The sequence below is a fragment of the Bacillus rossius genome, chromosome 3 (assembly GCF_032445375.1).
Source record: "Bacillus rossius redtenbacheri isolate Brsri chromosome 3, Brsri_v3, whole genome shotgun sequence".
Lineage (NCBI taxonomy): Eukaryota > Metazoa > Arthropoda > Insecta > Phasmatodea > Bacillidae > Bacillus > Bacillus rossius.
Window position 1 is genome coordinate 41,639,227 of NC_086332.1, and position 20,664 is coordinate 41,659,890.

At 39.8% G+C, this 20,664-nt stretch overlaps 2 protein-coding genes across 2 annotated transcripts in view; one reads left to right on the forward strand and one right to left on the reverse strand.

Annotated features, from left to right (window-relative positions):
• LOC134531278 (E3 ubiquitin-protein ligase TRIM71-like) overlaps positions 1-17,368 on the reverse strand; it is a 61,160-nt gene extending 43,792 nt beyond the window's left edge. Inside the window, exon 1 of the mRNA XM_063366970.1 lies at positions 17,215-17,368. The gene's annotated coding sequence lies outside the window, so the exon portion shown is untranslated. The remainder of the gene's footprint in view (positions 1-17,214) is intronic.
• Positions 1-20,664, forward strand: part of LOC134530566 (dnaJ protein homolog 1-like) — a 108,565-nt gene that overhangs the window by 35,727 nt on the left and 52,174 nt on the right. The gene's annotated exons all lie outside the window — the stretch shown is intronic.

Here is a 20,664-nt window from a genome sequence, read left to right on the forward strand (position 1 = left end):
CTTGATGGCTCTTCACATACTGCCTACCCATACTACTCAAAGAAAATACCTTTTTACACAAAATACACTTTGCACTATTTTCATCACCCTCAACACGACGTAGCCACTTTTTCCAGTCAGGAAACAGTGATCCATCTAGCCAAGCAGGATTGAATTTAGACATCGTGAATGTCACACAATTATCCACTCAGACTATCAAGAATAGGCCTAGGCCTAATGTAGAGTAGCAAAACACATTCGATACTGAATCGCTTAGTCTCATAAGTTTCACCGTGTTTTCATTGCACAATTAAGGAAACTGAGCTAGCACACACCCGTGAACGTAACCTATATTTCTAATGAGAAAATAATAAGAGGACCGCCGTTGATTTCTTCTGGGAAAAAACACACTTCTCACAATTGACTAAAAAATTTCAAATATATTTAACTTCTTCTGTAGAACTCTTGACTCAGAATAACACAATGTGTAACTATTTTAGCGGTGTTTTTGTTGTGTTTGATAGGCAAAAATCTCGTCATGATACCATAATACTACCAACAACACAAATTACAGTGATACAAAAACACCACCACAGCTGAAGCACTTTTGAAAAAATACATCTAAATAAATGAAAATATGTTCACTAAACAATCTTCAAAAAGTTTCCAGCATACTGGATACTTCAAAGTTATGACACAAACGGCCAAACGTATACGAACTACGGTGCCGCCGTTTTCTACAACTGGCTTGGCGCAGCTCGGCACGGTCCGGGGCCGCCTAGCATGAAATTCGGCACGTCACAGCTGTATGGTGAACCAAACTTTCCCGGGACTCGTGGCTTATCTATTACTTTGATTTACATGTACGACCCGCACCCCAACTTTCCGATTTTGTTTTTAAGAAAAAATGTGCTTGTGATACATGTATTAATCAATATATAAATATATATACACACACTGTGATTGCCGCACAACAAATTTCCCTGAGTTTTCCCTGTGTTTTTGACCCATTTCAATTTCCCTGAATTTTCCCTGTTTTCCCTATCGTTGGGAACCCTGCCCACGATCTTATGGTTGTTAGAATAGTGCCTTAACTTCCTATCCATCGTACTAATTAAAAATAATTGTGTAATGGGAATACCACTTTCGTAACCTAACGTCAATTAAATGGGATTTTGTCAGTATAAATTGCAATGTAAATTATTTTTTGCAGTTCCTTGGTAGCTGTACATCTATAATATAAAAATGAATCGCAAAATGTGTTGGTAAGCGCATAACTCAACAACGCCTGGACCAATTTGGCCAATTCTTTTTTTTAAATGTTCGTTGAAGTTCAAAGATGGTTTTTACGGCGAGAAAAATTCGAATAATTGCCGGAAAAACCCTAAAACCAGCCCTTTTTTTATTCCCATACAAACGTTTATTGCTATTGTATTGTTACAAGCACTCACTGTTGTTTAAACAATGTAGGTATGTTCCTAACGTCAAAGAGTCAATTTGCACTTTATTACCTCTGTACAAAGTTCAATCATATCTATCAAAACAGTGTGCGTTGGAGCACAGATAAACAAAAAAAAAACGAAATAGAATAGTTCAATTTGGTCGGCTTCGCGATATTATTTTATTTGTTTTACTTTAAAATGCATCAGTTTTCAAGCCATTACATCAGTCAAACAAAACCAGTGTTACCAAAAGTGTTTTATAAGTTTAAGTTTTTATTATTTCATATCCCTATTTTAAATACGGCTTGAAGGATTTGACTCCAAGTCATATCAAATTTTAAAAAAGTTGAAACAACAACAAACTGTCAATGTCAGTGTTTTTTTTCTTGGATTTTAGGTTACCTACCCTAATGAGTTTGCTTTTGTCAACTGATACACGAAACAAATTCTTACCTATATAGTGTTTTGTGCAGTGTTTATTTACCTATGATCGCTAATTATTGCATGTGACAAAATATAATATTATAAATGTGAATGTAAGTTTGTTTGTTACGCTTTCACGCGAAAACTACTTAACCGATCATCATGAAACTTTGTACATATTTTCTTGGAGGTATAATAAATAAATTAAATAATTCGCTAATTTAATAATATAATACCGGCGGTCAAATACCTACTATCCAATTTTATTTTTCTGTCACCGCCAAGCAATACTTAAACTTTTTAAATTTTTGAGGTTAGGTGTCTATTTTATTTGGTGATTGTTGTTTGGACATTGATGCTGAAGGTTATATTTTATTTTCAAGAGAATTTTGTAATTTAGTGAAAATGATGTGGATCTAATTACTCAATTTTTTTGAACTTTTTAAAATGTTAGGATTGAATTTTTTTTGTAATAGTGAAACATATATCAATAAAGCATGTTTTCAGTTTCTTTGAAGCTAAATCGTATGTTAGAATTCCAGTCACGCAATAAAAAAAAAATTACCATATTTTATTTTATTTGCAATGATCTTTGATACTTAGGACATAACGCGAGCGAAGCTGCGGGTAAAAGCTAGTTTACTCATAAATATTTTGCACTTTTGCAATGTCTACAAGTAGACTGTAGTGACAAAATTAACTGGACGCGGTTTAATTTGATGCTTGTTAAGTGTAATCTCATCCATACATCAAAATGTGTAGTTTTACACGTTTGTTATTGTGATACGTGTAGGCCTACACTCAAGCAATTTTAATTAAGCCTATAACACAATTTGGTTTTATATAAAATTTGGTGTAAAATTACACCAAGAGTACTAGTTTTTAAAAATTACTCGACAAATTGTAAAATTACTCAACCTTTGTAGATGTAATTTTGCGAATTTTAAAAACACCCACCAACAAAAGGAAATAATGTTTGTCAGTATCTTTTACGGCCACGAGTAGCAAGCACTGGAATGAATTAGAAAAGGCGACAAGGCTATCAAAAAAAAATAGTCCATTTCAAGCACACGCTGAAAAAAAATCTTTGGAACGCCTACTTACCACGATGACTTCGCGGCTGACCTAAATGCTATAATCTATGTGTTAATCTGTGTGTTAATCTGTGTGTGAATGTATGAGTGACTGGTTTTCAATGTAATGCTGCTTATTGTTATCTTATTTTGACATATCCAGAGGCATTTTTTAAAGTGATAATTACTTTCCAGCACGTTTATGCATATGCTCAATTTTTAGTTACATGTGAATTTAAATTTAGTTAAATTTTGTAATTGTTACCTCTTATACTTCGAACAGTTAGTTAAAGCTCTATTCTGCTTTCTATTTGCTATCTTATCATCTGTTATGTTTATGTTATTCTTATTATTGTAAAATTTCAATGTTTAATGTAATAGCAGAAAATGTGTAAGAAAGAAAAGAAGTATCGTCTTAACTTCGCCAGCAATAAAGGCGATAATAAATAATGAGAAAGCAAACAGCGGACAAAGTTGATCCATTTTCCTCCTTTCCCCCCCCCCCTGCCCCCCAATTTCCGGGCAAGGAAATAAATTTTGCTTACGCTTCTGGCTACGAGATAGATTTTAGAAGCTAAAAGCTCAACGACGCGCCAACTACAGTCCGCCTGGACGCGTGTTTTTGACAGCTCTGTTGGCAGATGAAGCCGTCCCAAGCAGCAGAACAAAAGCATTTTGCGTTCCGGGAAGAGCCCGCGGCGACCGGCGCGACCCCATTTTCTCCGTTCCCGGAACCCGCCCTCAAGAGAACACAAGGAACGACGCGCATTCCACCGCCGCGCCGGGTGGCGGCTAGGACAGGTCCCAAATTAGGTCTCTCTCCACTCCTTCCGCGACCAGCGACCAGCCAAGAGCGTGCCGCGAACTCCATCGCTCGCCGGTGCGACTTCGCCGTCCGAGGAAATTACTATACTAAGTTGGCCTTCTGGCCAAACGGCGCGCAGAGCTCCTGGCGTTAACGCGCCATTTACAAACCGCTCCGCATTTATTACAAGTGTGTGATCACGAATAGCATTTTAAGACCCATTGTATGTTTCTACAAATAAAAGTTTCGTTCCGTGGTTTCGTATACAGCGTGTATTTATGGACAGTGAAAAAGGCTAAAACAGGTGTTTTCAGGTATGAAAAATTCGAACACACAGTGGTACAGGGACGTGCAGGGAGCCTTTATGTATAATATTCCAACATAGATTTTAGGATCACCGCTACGATTATCATATAGGCGAGCTACCGACGAGAAGACTGCACACCAGTTCGGTGCCTGGCGCGTAGAGGCGTGTGATGCGAGAGCCAGTGTCACCCTTAGCGACCGCGCGCTTTTAACCAGAACTGTTGGTGCCTGATGACTGGAACAGATGCCAGTTCCCGAAACGTCGCAACTGTTTTGTCATAGGAAACCTACTGTGTTGTTCATATCTGCTTATCTTCATCGCTGTGTTGGAATATTTGCTGCGCTGTCTGCATTTACTGTTATTGCTGAAACTTAACCACCGTTGTTAGACCACTGTTGTTCGTCTGTGCTGTTAATTCTTTTTTTCATGGCTACATTCATTCCACGGACTTCTTGGGCTGTCTAATATTTAAGTGTGTTTTCTGTGGGTTTATGTTTACATTTCTTTTTTTGCATTTATGATTTTTTTTCCTCCATGACAAACAGTGAACGTATTAAGGGCTCCGCCTACCCGGCCATACATACGGTGTGCAGAGCTTCAGGAAAAACAACGCGATTTCAAAACTACTCAAGATATCCGAGTGGGGTCTGTTTGCGAAAAAGCATCTAAGAGTTCGCTGAGGGCCGAAAAGTACTTTTGATTTCGGATTAAGTTATTAAACTATATTTTTATAAGAGATAAATGGCTAAAACGCGTGTTTTCAGAGTAATTTTAGGCTTGAAACATCTGGTACAGATTCTTGAAAGCACTTAAGGGACTTGCATTACACATTTATCTTAATTTCTCCGCCCTATGATGTTACGGTCACCGCTTAAATTTCACAGTTATCCTGTGACGACGAGAAGACTGCGCGCCAGTTCAGAGCCTTGCGCTTAGAGGTTATACCGCGATAGAAGCACCAGCGAGCGTCGCGCTTATCACGCCTTACTAACACACATACATCCCTGACGAGGCGGGCCCCTTAAAGAGTGTAATTTAGACACATGTAAAACCAATATTGTTACGATTTATTAAAATAAAATAATAAATCGTCGTGTGGGAAACTACTGGGTTCGTAATGGATAGCCCAATTAAAGATTTTACTACACCAGTTTTATTGATTGCCAATATCTACGTCACTAACAAATGATCTTCTAAAAATGACCAATAATTAATTACACCTAAAGAAATGTCTATTTCCCAGTCACTCCGTTTTTACACACCGCACACATCGCTGAGCCGCACCCATTGTGGACCTCCGTCGCGGCACTCCGTCGCCGCCGTCGCACTTCCCTTCGCCGAGGTTCGCTCGACGCTTCGCTCGGAACTCTCGCCGCACCCGTGGCACTCTCGCGTCCCAACTATCACTGAGAAACTCCTCGCCCAGGAACTCCGCGGCACTGTCGCCGCGGAACCAACTGGCCTGGAGGCCGGCGTCCTGGGCTTATATAGGCCCAGGCGCCATTTCTAGAAGTGACGAGCGCGGCTGGGGCTAGTCGAGTCATCCCGCGCCGACCCGACGCCAGATTTATCGAAAAAGGCGTCGGGAGCTCACGCGACCGCAGGCGGAATTCCCACAGCTACCAGGTGTCAGGTTAACGGCGCCGAAGCAGAGCATCGCGCGGGGAGCGGAGGGGAGGGGAAGCGGCGACCCTTGTAATCCACCAGGCGCGCGTATCGCATGTCACGTCAGCGGCGGCCACGTGACGTCAGTGGCTGTGCTGGGCCGCCAGCCAGCTCCGAACCCGCGCGCGCCGCGGCCCTGCTTACGTTTCGTAACAATATAGGCACCAAGGAGGTGGTCTCTTTAGGTCAACACTGTGGTGTGGCATATTAGCAAATATCGTAATAGGACAATATAGGAAACACTGACCAATTAACATTGGCGAAGTGCGAGACACTTTACGGCATTGCTTTCAAGCTTATTTTACACTCCACGCCACTAGATTCCACTACTGTAACTAATTTCATGCAGGTAAAAAAACGCAGGTACACTCCACACCTCCAGGTTCGCTGACATCACTTGTCTCGCGCATTTCTTTAACAGTTCCCCATATTGTCCCTATTACAGTATTTGATATTATGGTGGCTAACAAAAGTTTAAGACCACAGGCTTTTCAATTTCATTTTTAGTTATAATTTAATGATTATTTTGTGAAATAGTAAGACATTCATCTATAAAAAAATTGCGATATGACATTTAATTTTCAAGATTTAATTATTAAATTTCCAATACTTACTATACAATCTTACATTTTTTATAATAAAAAATGTTGTAAATACTAAACTTTTTGGTTGATTTCAGTATCAATTTTTTTTTCCAGTATTATAAGATGCATAAAATCATTTTTAAAAACTAAAAACATTAAAAATTAATTACTTTACACTTTGAAAGATATAGGGAAAAAAAATTAAATGTATTTGCAGGTTTAAATCTAAATAAAAATGTTGTTGATAGAGCTAGCGAGACCGTATAGGCACCTATCAATAGCTTGTACAACAAGCTATGAAATAGTGCCCATAAAATTTCGCTAGAGAGATAAAGAGCAAGAGAGAAGGAGCGAGAGCGAAAGAGGAGAGAGGGAGAGAGATTGGGAAAGAGAGATGGAAATAGAGGAAAAGAGAAAGAAAGGGAAAGAGAGAAAGGGGGAAAGAGAAAGAGCACGGAAGAGAGACAGAGAGGAGATAAAAATAGAAAGAGATTGCGAGTACTCATACGTCAGGTCGGCGCTACTGGAGTGTCGCAAAAAAAATTCTGAATAAAGTCGACGTTAGTACTCATTGTCTCTATACCCAATATCAATGCACAGTAAGTATCGGAATTGTCTCTTACAAATCTCAGGGTCGTCGTGAGAAACGAAAGGCCCGGGGGCAAAGGGCGAAGGGCCCGCCTCCCGTTACTAATTGTACCATTACACCAACCCTAAATTTAAAAAAAATCTAAATAGTAAACGTTACCATGGTCATAACTGTAAAGATTATCTGCACACATCGCATACCTAACTTATAAGATTTCCAATGGATTATATTAGCTATGTAACTGTAATTGTTCTACAATAAGTATAGTCTCACACATTAAACTTATTTCGATTCGAAACTTACCCCTCCCTCACAAAAATGCAAGACCCCCGGGAATTTTGTCCCCCCCCCCCCCCTTTTTTTTTTCCACTTTCGCTATCCCTTTTCACAAAGGCCCTGACGAATCTACTGAGGTGCTGTAAGATAAAAAAAAAAAGCTTTTGCTTCAACATTTTTGGCACACAAGATTTTGCTTAGCTAACTAAATCCTGTTCCGTATTTATCTGCTACAGTTATTTGGTTTAGGTGTTGAATATGCTACACCTGTAACCTAACCGTATTCCTAGAGCACATTACCGTTCCCAAACCCTTAGACTGTCAGTCCCTTAATTTTAGGAAACGGATTTTGGTGACCAATCCGTGACCCATCTATTGCCCAAACTGCTACACATGCGCATGAGTTCAATTTTTCAGTGAATTCGTCCAGATGGCGGACCCGCGTCTGGCGCCATTAACTCGTATATTCACTTTCGTGAACATCGGAGGACGTATCAAGCGTGTCTGTGTGCCAAATTGAACTTTATGGTAGCGAAACTATCCTGGTAAACACTGTCCACTTTAATGGTCATAACAAGAAAAAAAAATTCAACTTCAAAAAGTACTTGAGAAAATTTGAATAACCGTTTTTGCCATATTTTTGTTCGTAACAGAGTGGCGAAGTGCAAAGAACAAATAAGCATGAGTATAGTTAGTAGCAAGTTCGAAACCGGACAGCGGGGAAATTTGTTTCAACTTAATAAAACGTATTATTGCATTTTGAACACAATAATTCATGTATAATAAACTAAATATTATTTGTTTCAGTACAGTGGCGGATCCAGAGGTTCACCTCGGACGGGGGAACTCTAGGATTTCAGAATAGCCAGAGAAAAAATGTCTTAAAATTACTACATTTGTATTTAATCTACTCACACTACACATAACATCCAACCACCAGATGTTATGATTCTACAAGAAATTCATTAATTATATTAAAATATTTTATTGGTTTCAGAAACAATCATTTTTGTCGGAAATATTAATGTAGCCGACAACTGGTTTTTCGTGGGGGGGGGGGGGGCACTTGCCCCTGGTGCCCCTCCTTGGATCCGCCACTGTTTCAGTAATTGCTATAATAAATTCTAATACACATCTCAGTCTGTTGGTTTGGTTATTTCATGTAAGGTAGGCCTATGGCCCTTATTCTTCTACTTATAATAAAAAATAATCATATAAACAAAATAGAAGTAATAACGTATTTTCTGTTTGAACAATTTTGCTACCAAAGAATGATAATTGAAAAAAAAATGCCATCAGGTTTGAACCAGATACGCTGTGGTTTCTCCCATTACTCAAGTGCAAACGTAAACAAACAAATAATGTTGTGCATCAAGTAGCATGCTGGTTCCGCGATGTTTAACTGTTTTTAGCCTCGCGCAAGGCACAGTTTATTAAAATGGCTGCCGATTTGTCACCTTGTTGGGAATCGGGTTGGACACGATCTGTAATAACCCCGCGAGTTTGGTTTCTGATGTGGCCCAACATGGCCGTGCTTATTTGCCATCTCACCCGAACGTCTTGGATAATATACCCCTAACATAAGGGCGTCGCCAACTCTGAACTGATTTCTACGAGTTGTTTTCTGATACGGTCCATAAGCAACAAAAGTACGAAACTTTCCAAAACTGTAGAAGTCACTCGACCACTGCCTCTGTCGCGAACCGTGAAAATACTGAAGGTAACATACTGTTAAGATTTATGTAGGTAGAACTGAGTTCGTAAGGGATAGCCCCATTTAAGTTTTATTAATTAATAATATTTACATTAATAATAAATTATTGTACTTAAAAATGATTATTGTCAAGTCACTCAGTGTCTGTCAAGTTCCGCAGTTCGCACTCCTCAATGGAGCTAGGCTCAAGAGTGGTTCGCCCCTTACCACGCGCCTGTCAACACAGTCTCGCGCCACTCAGTCGCCGCACTTTCACGATCCAGTCGAACTCCGCGTCGCGCCAATCTGGGGCCTCTCACTCTTTTCGCCGATGTCACACCTTTGCCCACGGAACTCCGGAACTGTCGCGGGACTCGCTCGGAACCAGGGGCGTAGCCGGGGGGGGGGGGGTTAGGGGTTCGAACCCCCCCCCCCCCCCCTTGCACCAAATCTTTAATTAATTTCTTATTTATCACTCAAAGAAATTTCATATTAAAATGAATAAAATTTTTACCATTACAATATTTAAATTTAAGAACCGAAAACTGCTAAAATAGCACCATTTTACACCTTAAAATCCAAATTTTCCCGGGGGAGGACCCCCAGACCCCCCGCTTTAATACGGGGGGGGGGGGGGGGCCATGCTTCTTAACACCCCCCATACACAAATCCTGGCTACGCCATTGCTCGGAACTCGGCACTCTCGCGGCACCCCGTCGCCGAACTCGCGCGGAGGCCGGCGTCGCGGCTTAAGCACATCAGGAGCGTCCTTCTCGAACCAACGAGAGCAGCTGTGACGAGTCGCGTCATCCCGGGCCGACCCGACGCCCGAAACATCGAGAGAGGCGGTGTTCATTCTCGCTACTCCGCGCGGCGGCCCGCGAAATTCCCAAGGCCTCTCAGCGATAGATAACAGCGCCGAGGCAGGACGACGAGGAGGAACAGAGGGGGGGAGGGGGTAGCGACAACCCTTGTAATCCGGCCAGGCGCGCGAGGCATGCCTTAGTCAGCGGACCGCACGTGACCCGGGGCGTGACGCCAGTGGCCGTGCAGGGCCGCCAGTCAGCTGCGAACCTGGCATCGTGGTCTGGTCTCTCGCGTTCGTAACAATACACAAGGCCTGAGCATTTTTTAAAAGAAGAGCCAACATACAGACGCTACAGAGTTGCAACGCTGACAAATGCATACAGCAAGTATGTACATGAAGTTTAAAAAAAGAGGTGTATTTGCATATGTACAGGTATGCACGTTAAAGTTATACTTACTTGGCATAAAACAATAACTTTAATTTTGAATGAAAATAATTAACGTAAATAAAATATTAAAAATGCTAGAGTGATATTATAAGTACAGTTGGTAAAGTATAAATTCTATCAAATTATTTTTAAAAAAATACTCAGTATTCAATATTAATATAAACAATCAAACATGTGTATAAAATTAATTATTTAATTAAGTAAAATTATTTTTATTAATTTTTTTAATTAATGAAAATCAATTAATATGCTCTGTGTTTATTCTTATTTATATATTTTAATTATTCGTTAAATAATTTATAATGCAAATAAATTATACACATGGCAACATATCCTCACCTACATAAATACACTTTAAAAAGTTTATAAACACAATTTATATTACTAATATTCCCAATAAATAAATGACTCCAGACGAGAGTCCGCCATCTGGACGAAATCAACCAAACAGTGAGCAGATCAGCAACGGACAGGAAAACAAATTCCGTTCTCTAAATATAAGAGACCGGCCGTGTCCTATCGTGCACTAAGAATACGGTTAGGGTACAGGTGTAGCATATTCAACACCTACGCCCTTATTTTTGTCTCTTGGAATACCGACCGTAGAGGCGAAGAGGCGTGCAATGTGCAAGCCAGTGTCGCCCTTAGCGCCCCCGCGGTTATAGTTAAACAAGGACTTTCACGAGGCTAGCAGCGCTGTAGAGATCATCGGAACTGGTTAAGACTAAGGAAGCGAGGCGGCCAGATGAATCACAACAGAGCAAAGGCCAGCAGATGTCGTGTCCGACGACAAACCAAGAACGACAAGGAAAGAGTAAACATTTACTATATAGCCTGTCATGAAACTTGTCTCAAATTAGGCGGATCTCGAAAGAAGTAAATTTAATCTACTTATCCTTCCACTGTTGTATCAGCAACGTTTGTGAACAACTTGATGTGGTTGTCTGTTAGTAAAATTACGAAATGTTTGCAAGTATCATTTCTGAAACTACTATGTTCGTAAACCCAGGGGACCCACGGAATTTATGGCTCCTCACAGGAGGGGAGGGGGAAGGCGCTTGGGCTTGCGAATTCCTACCTATGGAAGGGGAATCATAAGCGTAATCACGCGAGAAATGCTGCAGATTTGCGCCCCTGTAGTACGATTGTACTATTTTTGAGAACTGTCAAATATGAGACAAGTTACATGAAACGAACTAATTTGGCTTCTGGGTTCAGTCCAAAGAGTGAAGGAATCCTGAAAAAGCGACCTAAACCTCGAGAAATGAAAACTCGATTCCAGGAAATTATGAAAAGTAGATTGGATCGAGAAATGGCTGGGGTGCATTCAAGCCTGGAACATGAATGCCATACCTACTCCTTTTATGCCTGGCACGGAAATTTTGAACTACTAGAAATGGCTCCGATAAAAGCGAAAAAGACTCGAAAAAAATCTTTTAACTCCCGGCCCTGGACCTGAATTTCGATAAGGAATTTTATTAAAATACTTTCCATCTTGTTAAAATCTACTAAACAGTTAATACCACAATGTTTCCAGGACCTTTATTACTCAGAGGTCTGAAAGTGAGTGAGTGGTCTTATGCTCGTTACGTAAGTAGCTAAGCCGGCGCAGAATTTTTTTTTAATATTCATCAAACCAATATAGTAAATTTAAATAGTTACTGCTGAAACCAGCACAGTACTGTGCTGATTCAACATTATATGTTATTAAAAAGGTGGGAAAAAAATTCCAAATGGCGAGATTAGAAACGTCCCTTGAGGTTAACAACGCGCGCTCTACCGATGTGCTAACGAGCCCTTTGTAATTACAATTAGAATATGTATTATAATTATTGTAATGTAGTGCCAGTTTTTTTTAGATACCTACTTTAAAACTTGAGATTACTTTTTACTACTACTATTTTAGTTTGCCAATTATATTCCGGGGTTTTCACTACCATAAAGTTTTAACTAGCACACCAATACCCTAATGTTTACTAAAGTAACAATATATATTTCTCTCCACTAGTATTAAACCCAATATTGTCCAGGCCTTAGGCCGGTATTCCACTGTAAAATATTTTATAGGTAATTAAATGCTGTACAGTGCAAAGAACTAAGATTACAAAAATAATTGTGATTAAGGTTAAGAATTAATATAACTAAAACAATATACATAGAAGCCAATTTTTTTTAAAAATCTTTTCAGTATAAAAAAATGGGAAAGGGGGGGGAATCATCATGACCTCTAGCAACGGAGCCCACAGAATGATGTGGGGGGCCTGTCATCCATAGTAATGTTTTCTTTAAACAATTCAATGTCAGAGCTGCCAACCTCAAATCACACCCATCAGTAATGGCAATTAGGTATATGAAAAAAGTACGCGTAAATCATGCACGATAAATTTTTCCTGGGGCATTATAACACACTCACAAGATAAAACAACGACAATAATATGCAAAAGAAAAAGAAAAATATGAATACAATGCAAATTAATACATAAAAAAATCTATTTGAACAATACAATCATCTGAATATGTAAGAAATATTAATAATTTTACTGGATATTTTGAATCTTCAATTCAATGTATTCAAAGTTAAACTTTAAAACAACTGTCTTTTTATTTGCTTCTTTTATCCTGGTTCGATAAGAAATGTCATGTAAACAAACAAGACAAACACAAGGACTTGTAAACAATAACTGCGTTCGTTACTTTCGTTTCTTCAGATGTAGCGAAAAAACGAAAATATAGATTTATTGCTAGTCACGGCTTTAAAATGTTCTGCATGTTTCTATGATTCAATATGCCGTCTACAGTCATCCCTTTCACCATGTGCAATCGAAAAGTCACACGCGCATACATTACAAAACCGTGGCGTTCCAAACATTTAAAAACGACAATCATGGCCATTCTTTTGAATATTTAAGTGGAAAGTTCTGAAGTCTTGCGTGTTTTTTCCCACAGATGCACATTATTCTGTCTCACGCTTCATTTCTACAACCGGCACTGAAGAACACAACACTATCGAAAAAAATAAAAACATTTTCACGTCTGTAGACACGACAAAAACCGGACAAAAACACTATGATGAAAAAAATGGCTTTCAAGAAATAAATTAATACAACACAGGTTAGCCAAAGTACCGTACAAAAATTATCGTGATGTAAGTAGCCTTCAAACGATAAGTCCGAGGATATGTACTAGTTGTATCGTACAACGGACGTAATACCATCCCATTATTATTTGAAAACACGAGAATTAATTTACTTATTTCGACAGTACATCGTACATGCGCACACTTACTAGTTCCGTTATTTGAGCAACCAACCGAAGTATTCAAACAGCGTTCACGAAACACGCACAGCAGAAACGTAAATTTTTCCGTTACCATGCAGCACAAAGCCTCGTTTCCGTAATAAACTAGCGATGTTCCGTAATTCCGTAATTCGGGGTTAAAATCCGTAATAATTACGGAAAATCCGTAATGGTTGGCAGCTCTGCAATGTGGTTAATAAGTTTAACTGTTTAATGAACACTTAATACACTACAAACAATCAAATGCTATGCAATTACTGACTACTTCTTTGACAACAATATTTTATGTAGTGTACTTGACAGCCTAGAACTTTTATAAAATAAGCACTAATAAAATATTTTATTAAAAGATGGAAAATATATTTTATAAAAGATGTTTTATAAAATATTTTACAGTGGAATACCGGCCTTAATTATGACTCACTTTGATAATTGCAATATCTTGTTCCCTGATCTGACAAACTAGCTAAGTGACTTCAGAAGCTACAAAACTGCTGTGCAAGATTCAAACAAATTTCCGAGACCATCTAACCCAATACTATAAACAGCTAAAATGGTTCAAATTCACTCAAGGACGTATCCTTGCCTATAAAGCACTGCAGCCGGAATCTGTCAGCCAATATCAATTACATACATTGTCACCATAACCATGACACATTGCGCAAACAACTCTATGCTAGCAAACAACCCCCGTACATTTATCTAAATATGTATCAGGATAATTTGCAGCTACGAGTAACAAGCTCTGGAAAGAAACTACACCAGGCGAAAAGGTAATAAAAAACTAGCTAATTTCGCAAACAGACTGAAATAATATTTTGGAACACCTTTTTACCATGATCACTTCGCGACTTAATACCTGTTTAAATCTGTGTGAGAACGGGTGAGTGACTGGATTGAACGTAATGTAACTTATTATCTGGTTTTAGTAATGCGGGCTCTTTGACAGTTAATTATTTTACAGCACGTGTATGTCATCTGCTGAATTTTTATTTACCTATAAATTAGCTTTTTGGTTAAATTTTGTAACGATTGTAAGAAAAGGAGTATCGCCTTGACGTGCCCCCCCCCCCCCCCCCCAAGAGAAAAAGAAAAGATAAATAATATTCCCACGCTTATCCCAAAATAATGTAGGGGTTGTAATGATGTCCGCATCATGTTGTTGACGTCACGAATATTATGGTATCTCGTAGACTACTCCCCCATAGTCGTATCCCGCCAAGACCCACTAATGAACTCCTTGCAAACATCAAAATTGTGAAACTAAGATAATTTTTATTAATATGTTTCGTTAATATTTGTTCACTGCTGCATGGATTTAATTTTTATATTATATATACATGTAATTTATATATATAATTTCTAATCATGTTCTAGCCTACAATGCAGTACTGTATCTACTTTCCTAAAATTCGCAAGTACTTTATTTTCACTTTTCCAAGAAAATTTACGTAGTTAATACGCTTTTATGGCGATTCTTGATATACTAATTAATAATAAATAAATAACATGCATTTCAGAGAAGATTGTTGCTGAATCATGTAAGTGCCTTTAACCTTATATACCATGTTTAAAATGTCACGTCAACCCCTCACGCTTGTTTAGCGAACCAGTTTTAATATCATTACGTAATGAATGAATAAATAATCTGTGGCTGATAAAATTGTCACGTTAATGCAACTCTGTTTATGATATGCGTTCCTCCTATTTAAAAGACCAGTAGAGAAATAAAAGCTATTTTAGTTGGAAGCTGTTTGAATACGCACTGGTCCATCATTAACCAAACCACTCGACGCTGCATAGTCCACAATGCCTACGTCTCCGCTCACGATGGGTATTGGTGATTACGCTTAGCTGCTTGCCTCCAGTTTCCAAACCTCCACGCACAACCCACTGGCCCACCACGTGATTTTAGCGCAAATGGGATACTGGCGGGGGGGGGGGGGGGGGGATGGACAGCGGAAATCTCTACCCTCCGAGGACAACCATCCGTGGGTGGCAACAACTTTGCTCGTCGCAAACAAGTCGCTAGCCGCCGCAATGCCGCAAAGATCAAGAATATCCATCCACCTGCTCCTTCAAGGATGCTGAACTGCTTATTGCATGCTACAAGCGCGGACACACACACACACATTTCTGGCGAAATATTCCAGCACAAGTTAAGATTTCACAATAACGCCCGTGCAAGAAAACAGTTTTCACTCGAGTTGCTCAGGCACCGTGTACAGCAGACGCTTAACGAAACTCTAGTGACGTAGAAAACAGTTTTCACTCGAGTTGCTCAGGCACCGTGTAAAGCAGACGCTTAACGAAACTCTAGTGACGTATTTTCACCGAGAAAAAAAAAGGTAAAGGAAGGTGACGAGGGTTATCAAACGTTATCACTAGCTACTCCGTCAGTTGATAACTTACATAGTTTTCTGAGTTAGGAATGCTCGTTAAATCATAGCTAAACAAAGAACGTTAAACCTTGTTTATCCTGGCTAACTGTAACTAAAGGCAATCCGGATAATCTAGGTAATAAACAAAACACAAATTTTAAACTGGCAGACTTATGTACAGTTGAGTAAGGTAAAACAAACACATGATTTGTAACAAAATTACATAGCATGCCCTTTATTGTTTACAGGTCATTAAACAATATAAAAAGTATGAATTAAAATCATTTCTAAAGAAATAATTCGTCAACTTTCTTCTGTTTCAAACATGCATGGCGTTTGAATGAATCATACTCAGGGATATTATCGTGTTCTATCCGTCTTCGTTTGGATAAATGTACAGTACAATCGTCGGTTTTATGTGAACATTATATTAAATATCCAGAGATCTGATCCGGATCAACGAGATTTTACTGTACAAATTTTCAGAAAATCTTAATATATATAAATCCAGTGTCCTGATGTTTGTTTCCAGTGAACTCTTCACCAAGTCAACCGATTTCGATGAAAATTGGCATTTATGTGTAATTTTTTCCAACTTGAGAGATAGGATAGTTTTTATTTAGATTAATGCTCTTAATAATTTATAATTAATAATAAACTGATAACCAATGTATAAGATTGCCAGACAACTTCTGTACAGTTGTACAAAATAAAAATGAACTGATCGAGAGTGTATTTCCGGATATACTAAATAACTATTCAAATCACAATTGGCTAAGTAATCGTGTTATTTTGGCAGCACAAAATGTTGATATGGATCGAATTAACTACCATATACAACAATTATTACCAGGTGATTTGATGTCGTTTAAGTCAATTGACGCTACTGTAGATGAAAACGAGGCAGTGAATTTTCCAATTGAATTCTTAAACACTCTGGACATATCAGGAATGCCACCACACAATCTTCAATTAAAAATTGGATCACCGATTATTATTCTGCGTAATTTGAACCCCCTTAAACTATGCAATGGCACACGTTTGGTTTTGTCTTTGATAAATCCTTTCTAAATTACTCAACCACAGCAACGCGTGGCCGGGTCTGCTAGTAATGTATATAAATGAATTGTATGTAAACATCATGCAAGCGAGTAACCAGTTCAACTCTTTTCTTTTGTAATAGTCACTCGACGAGCTAGCGACGTCATGCTTCGCCCTAAGCAACCCATCTCGCGTCCGTGTGCGTAGTTGCGTTATCAGTTTCGCCGTGACGTACAGAGTCGGAGGCCTGCCGAGGCCGGCCACGCCTGACCTATGCCATGCCCACGCCGGCCGAGGCGCCGGTATTGATTGCGGGCGGCCACGCACCAGGGCAGGCGCCCCTAACCTACCCCACTGCTCGCCCCCGACACACACACACACGCGCACTCACTCACTCACTCACCTCGTGCACGCATCTCGCCGCCAGGCTTCCCCTCCCTTGCGGACTCTCCCTTGTGTCGCTCCGACACACACGCGGCGCGGAGCTGGTCCCTGCCCCAGCGCTGTCTACCCTCCTACTGGCCGCCGGGGAGAGCCGGAGCCTGGGCCGAGCCACCCCTCCGGCCCCTCCCGCGCCCTCCTGCAGCGTCGCCAACATTGGCATCCGCGCACAAACTAACCTAGCTCACAGTCCCCACGGCAGCGGCGTTGCCACGTCGCCGATACTCCCTCCCCGGCCCCTGAGGGGAGAGGGAACTCCTTTCCTGGAAGTAGGGGTGTGCTGCCTGGGGGGGAGGGATGGAGGCGGGATTCCGGACAACGTTTTAAGGCTGTTCCGCGCACCCGTCGCACGAAGGTGCGACACATGAACATTTCAGGACTTGATGACGCAACGGGCGATACTTATGTAGTAAAGTCGTGTACCATGATTGTAAGTTGGCGCTTAATTTTTGTTATTATTAGATTGTAGAGCAGCTGGAAGTCCACTTCTTAAGTTTATCAAACATAACTTCATAAATTAATTACAGATTAAGTTGTAATCCTCCAAAATATATACCATAAACGTTAATTTATTATAACTTAAAGTAAATAATCACATTTTTTCCTATCCAATACGAGAAATAATGAATTTCACTTTTGCACTGTACCAGAAAATTATAAATGAATTCTGTATTTCATGATGAGTTCTGACTTAATATTTAATATTTTACCTGTAATGTATTTACTGGAAACTAATAAAGCCACGATAAAAAATGATTCTCTTCATCTTTATGACGAATTAACTATCAAATAAAATAGTTCACAACATCATTTATATCAAAATGCCACCTTATATAGTATGTGAAAAGCACTTTCGAAATTTTTAAAAATTATTACATGTTTATAGTTCATTCGTGCTAGTCTTAACACTTTTGGAATCAACCTTTGAAAAATCGTTGGTGTGAATAAATGTTTATATTCTATGCTTGGTATACATTCAGTTAGGTTGGTACTTGGCAGTGAAATAAGAATGTTTCAAGTATTAATGACGTATAAAAAGTGTAACCTTATAACTGGCAGTTATAAAAATTTCAATTTTAATGTTTTATACTAAAAACAGTTTCATGGTGACAAGTCAATACACATTTCGACGTGCCGACAGTAAAATGAAGTTGAAAGTAGATCTCAACCACCTATGTAGCCTGTATCATTTTTGAAGCTATACCAGTTATATGAGTATGTTTATATGACTCTTAATATTAAATATAATAGAGTATAACTTTTTATGGATACTCTTGGATTACCACTCTGTGATGGTAATTTCATAGGTTATTAAAGGTGTTGTTAGGCGCCATCTACACAACTCTGAGCTGTCAACAACAAATATACATTGCACGCAGGGCCGACTCGCTATTTTTTTTACTAAATAACTACAGATACTTGTATAAAAATAACAAAATTTTATTAAATGAAAAATAGTGAAAATGGAAAAGAAAACTATTATCACTGCACCAGATGTCAATATACATTAACCCAGATCATTCCAACATTATTATTGTAAATAAAAACAAATAAAATGCAATTTCAATTGGTTTTCATAGCGTTCCCAGTGTGGTGGACACAACACAGCAAATCTTTTCATTCGTCGAACCCTGTACTCGGGTGTATAGAAATCGAGTAGATTCAAAGTTGTTAATGATTTTAATTAATTTTCAGGCTAAAAAAAATATCTGTAAACACTCGAGAATCTGCGTCCCAGACCAGAGGTCTGGTCTGGAGAGTTCGTGCGTGTTAATTTGCATGTATAATTGATTAATGAGCGATCTGAATTCTGATTGTAGAATGGGAGGGTTTCAGGCACGGGCCTTGAGGTGGGCACAAGTGTCTAGCGGCAGCACCGCTACTTCCTGCAACTGGCTGCTAATGCCGAGCCTTTCCGAAGTTGGCCGATCGGGAACTCCTACCCCTTGGATGTTTTTTTTTTACGCGCGCGTTTTTTCTCTCCAGTATAAAAAAAAGCCACATAGACTGTTTAGTGGATGGTTGGTTATATTAGGTAAGTATAGATACATTAAAAATACTGTAAAATCATCTTATGGTTGCTTAGCAAATAACTTTTTTAATATGTAGCTATCCAGCGCTAGGAAACCGTTTACATGATTTCACAGTATCTTTAATGTAGCTATCCTAACCAAATCAACCGTCCACAATATTTTAAAGTATTTATAATGTAGCTAACCTAATCTAATTGACCATTAGTTATCATGTCCTTACCTGAAAATTACAAGCTGCGTAAAATTGCAAGGGAATATGGGGCGTCCCGAGAATATTTGTGGAAGACAAAGACTTCCTAGATTTTATACGGTATGAAAAATATACAAATCCACGAAGTAAGTTCCTTCAATTAGGTATTTTCCTCTAAAAACAATTACAAATAAATACCATTGCCTTGTTTATGGTCTTTCCTTTTATCAACACCTCCATATTTATTTACAATGAACCAAAAAAAAAAAAACGAAAATGCACGATTGGACGTTTTGCTCTCTCGTCAGTGAAAAGAAGGCTTCCCGTTGCGGGATCGCGCCGCCGGCCCCGGAACGAGCGTGAGCGGTGCGGCATGTGCAGCCAGTTGCAGGAAGTAGCGGTGCTGCCGCTAGACTCTTGTTGAGGTGGGCCCCGTGGCTCAGATCCCACTGCGGTGTGCTCGACAGGAACACGGCAGAGGTGGGGCAGACCTTGACCCGACCCTTCGTGCTCCGGAGACAATGTCGTCCCCTCGGAGTCAGGGCCGTCGAGAGAAACAGGGCTCGGGGGCAACTAATATTGTCGGGCCCCCTTCACATTATCGAATGCACAACTTTTCAAATTCCCACAATTTAAAAAAAAAAACCGAGCTAGTTTTATCAGTACCCGCCAGCAATGCGTTAATATCGGTAACGAGCAAACTCGTGTGTGTTCTAATGTTGCAAGTACACAATTATGAAACGAAACTCGGAAACGAAATTTAGCTGGGAAGTCTTTAAAAATGATGGCGAGCTTGATAATGTACGAAAATTGTGTTTTTAACGACATTTCCGGACATTCACAGTTAATGGCACTTGCTGCTGCACCGGGCAGGGGGCAGAGGGGGGGGGGACACACTTCAACCCAACACTGGGCGGAGAGTGGACATAGCGGCGCGTGGTCTCAATTCTTGGGGCTGGAGATTCGACACCCTGTGCCTTCTGAGCCCCTGCCAAGTCGAGCAAGCCACAGCAGAATATAGTTGCTGTGGTACTGGCAATGCCCCTGGAGTACTTCTCACGGCTCAGGCAGCGGGAGAAATATCTGCATGCGATCGACTTCCCGTGGTCGAGAGACTTAAGACACACACGTACGCGGGCTTCATCTATCCCGGCCTGTAGCACATCATGTCCTGTGGTTATCACATGGT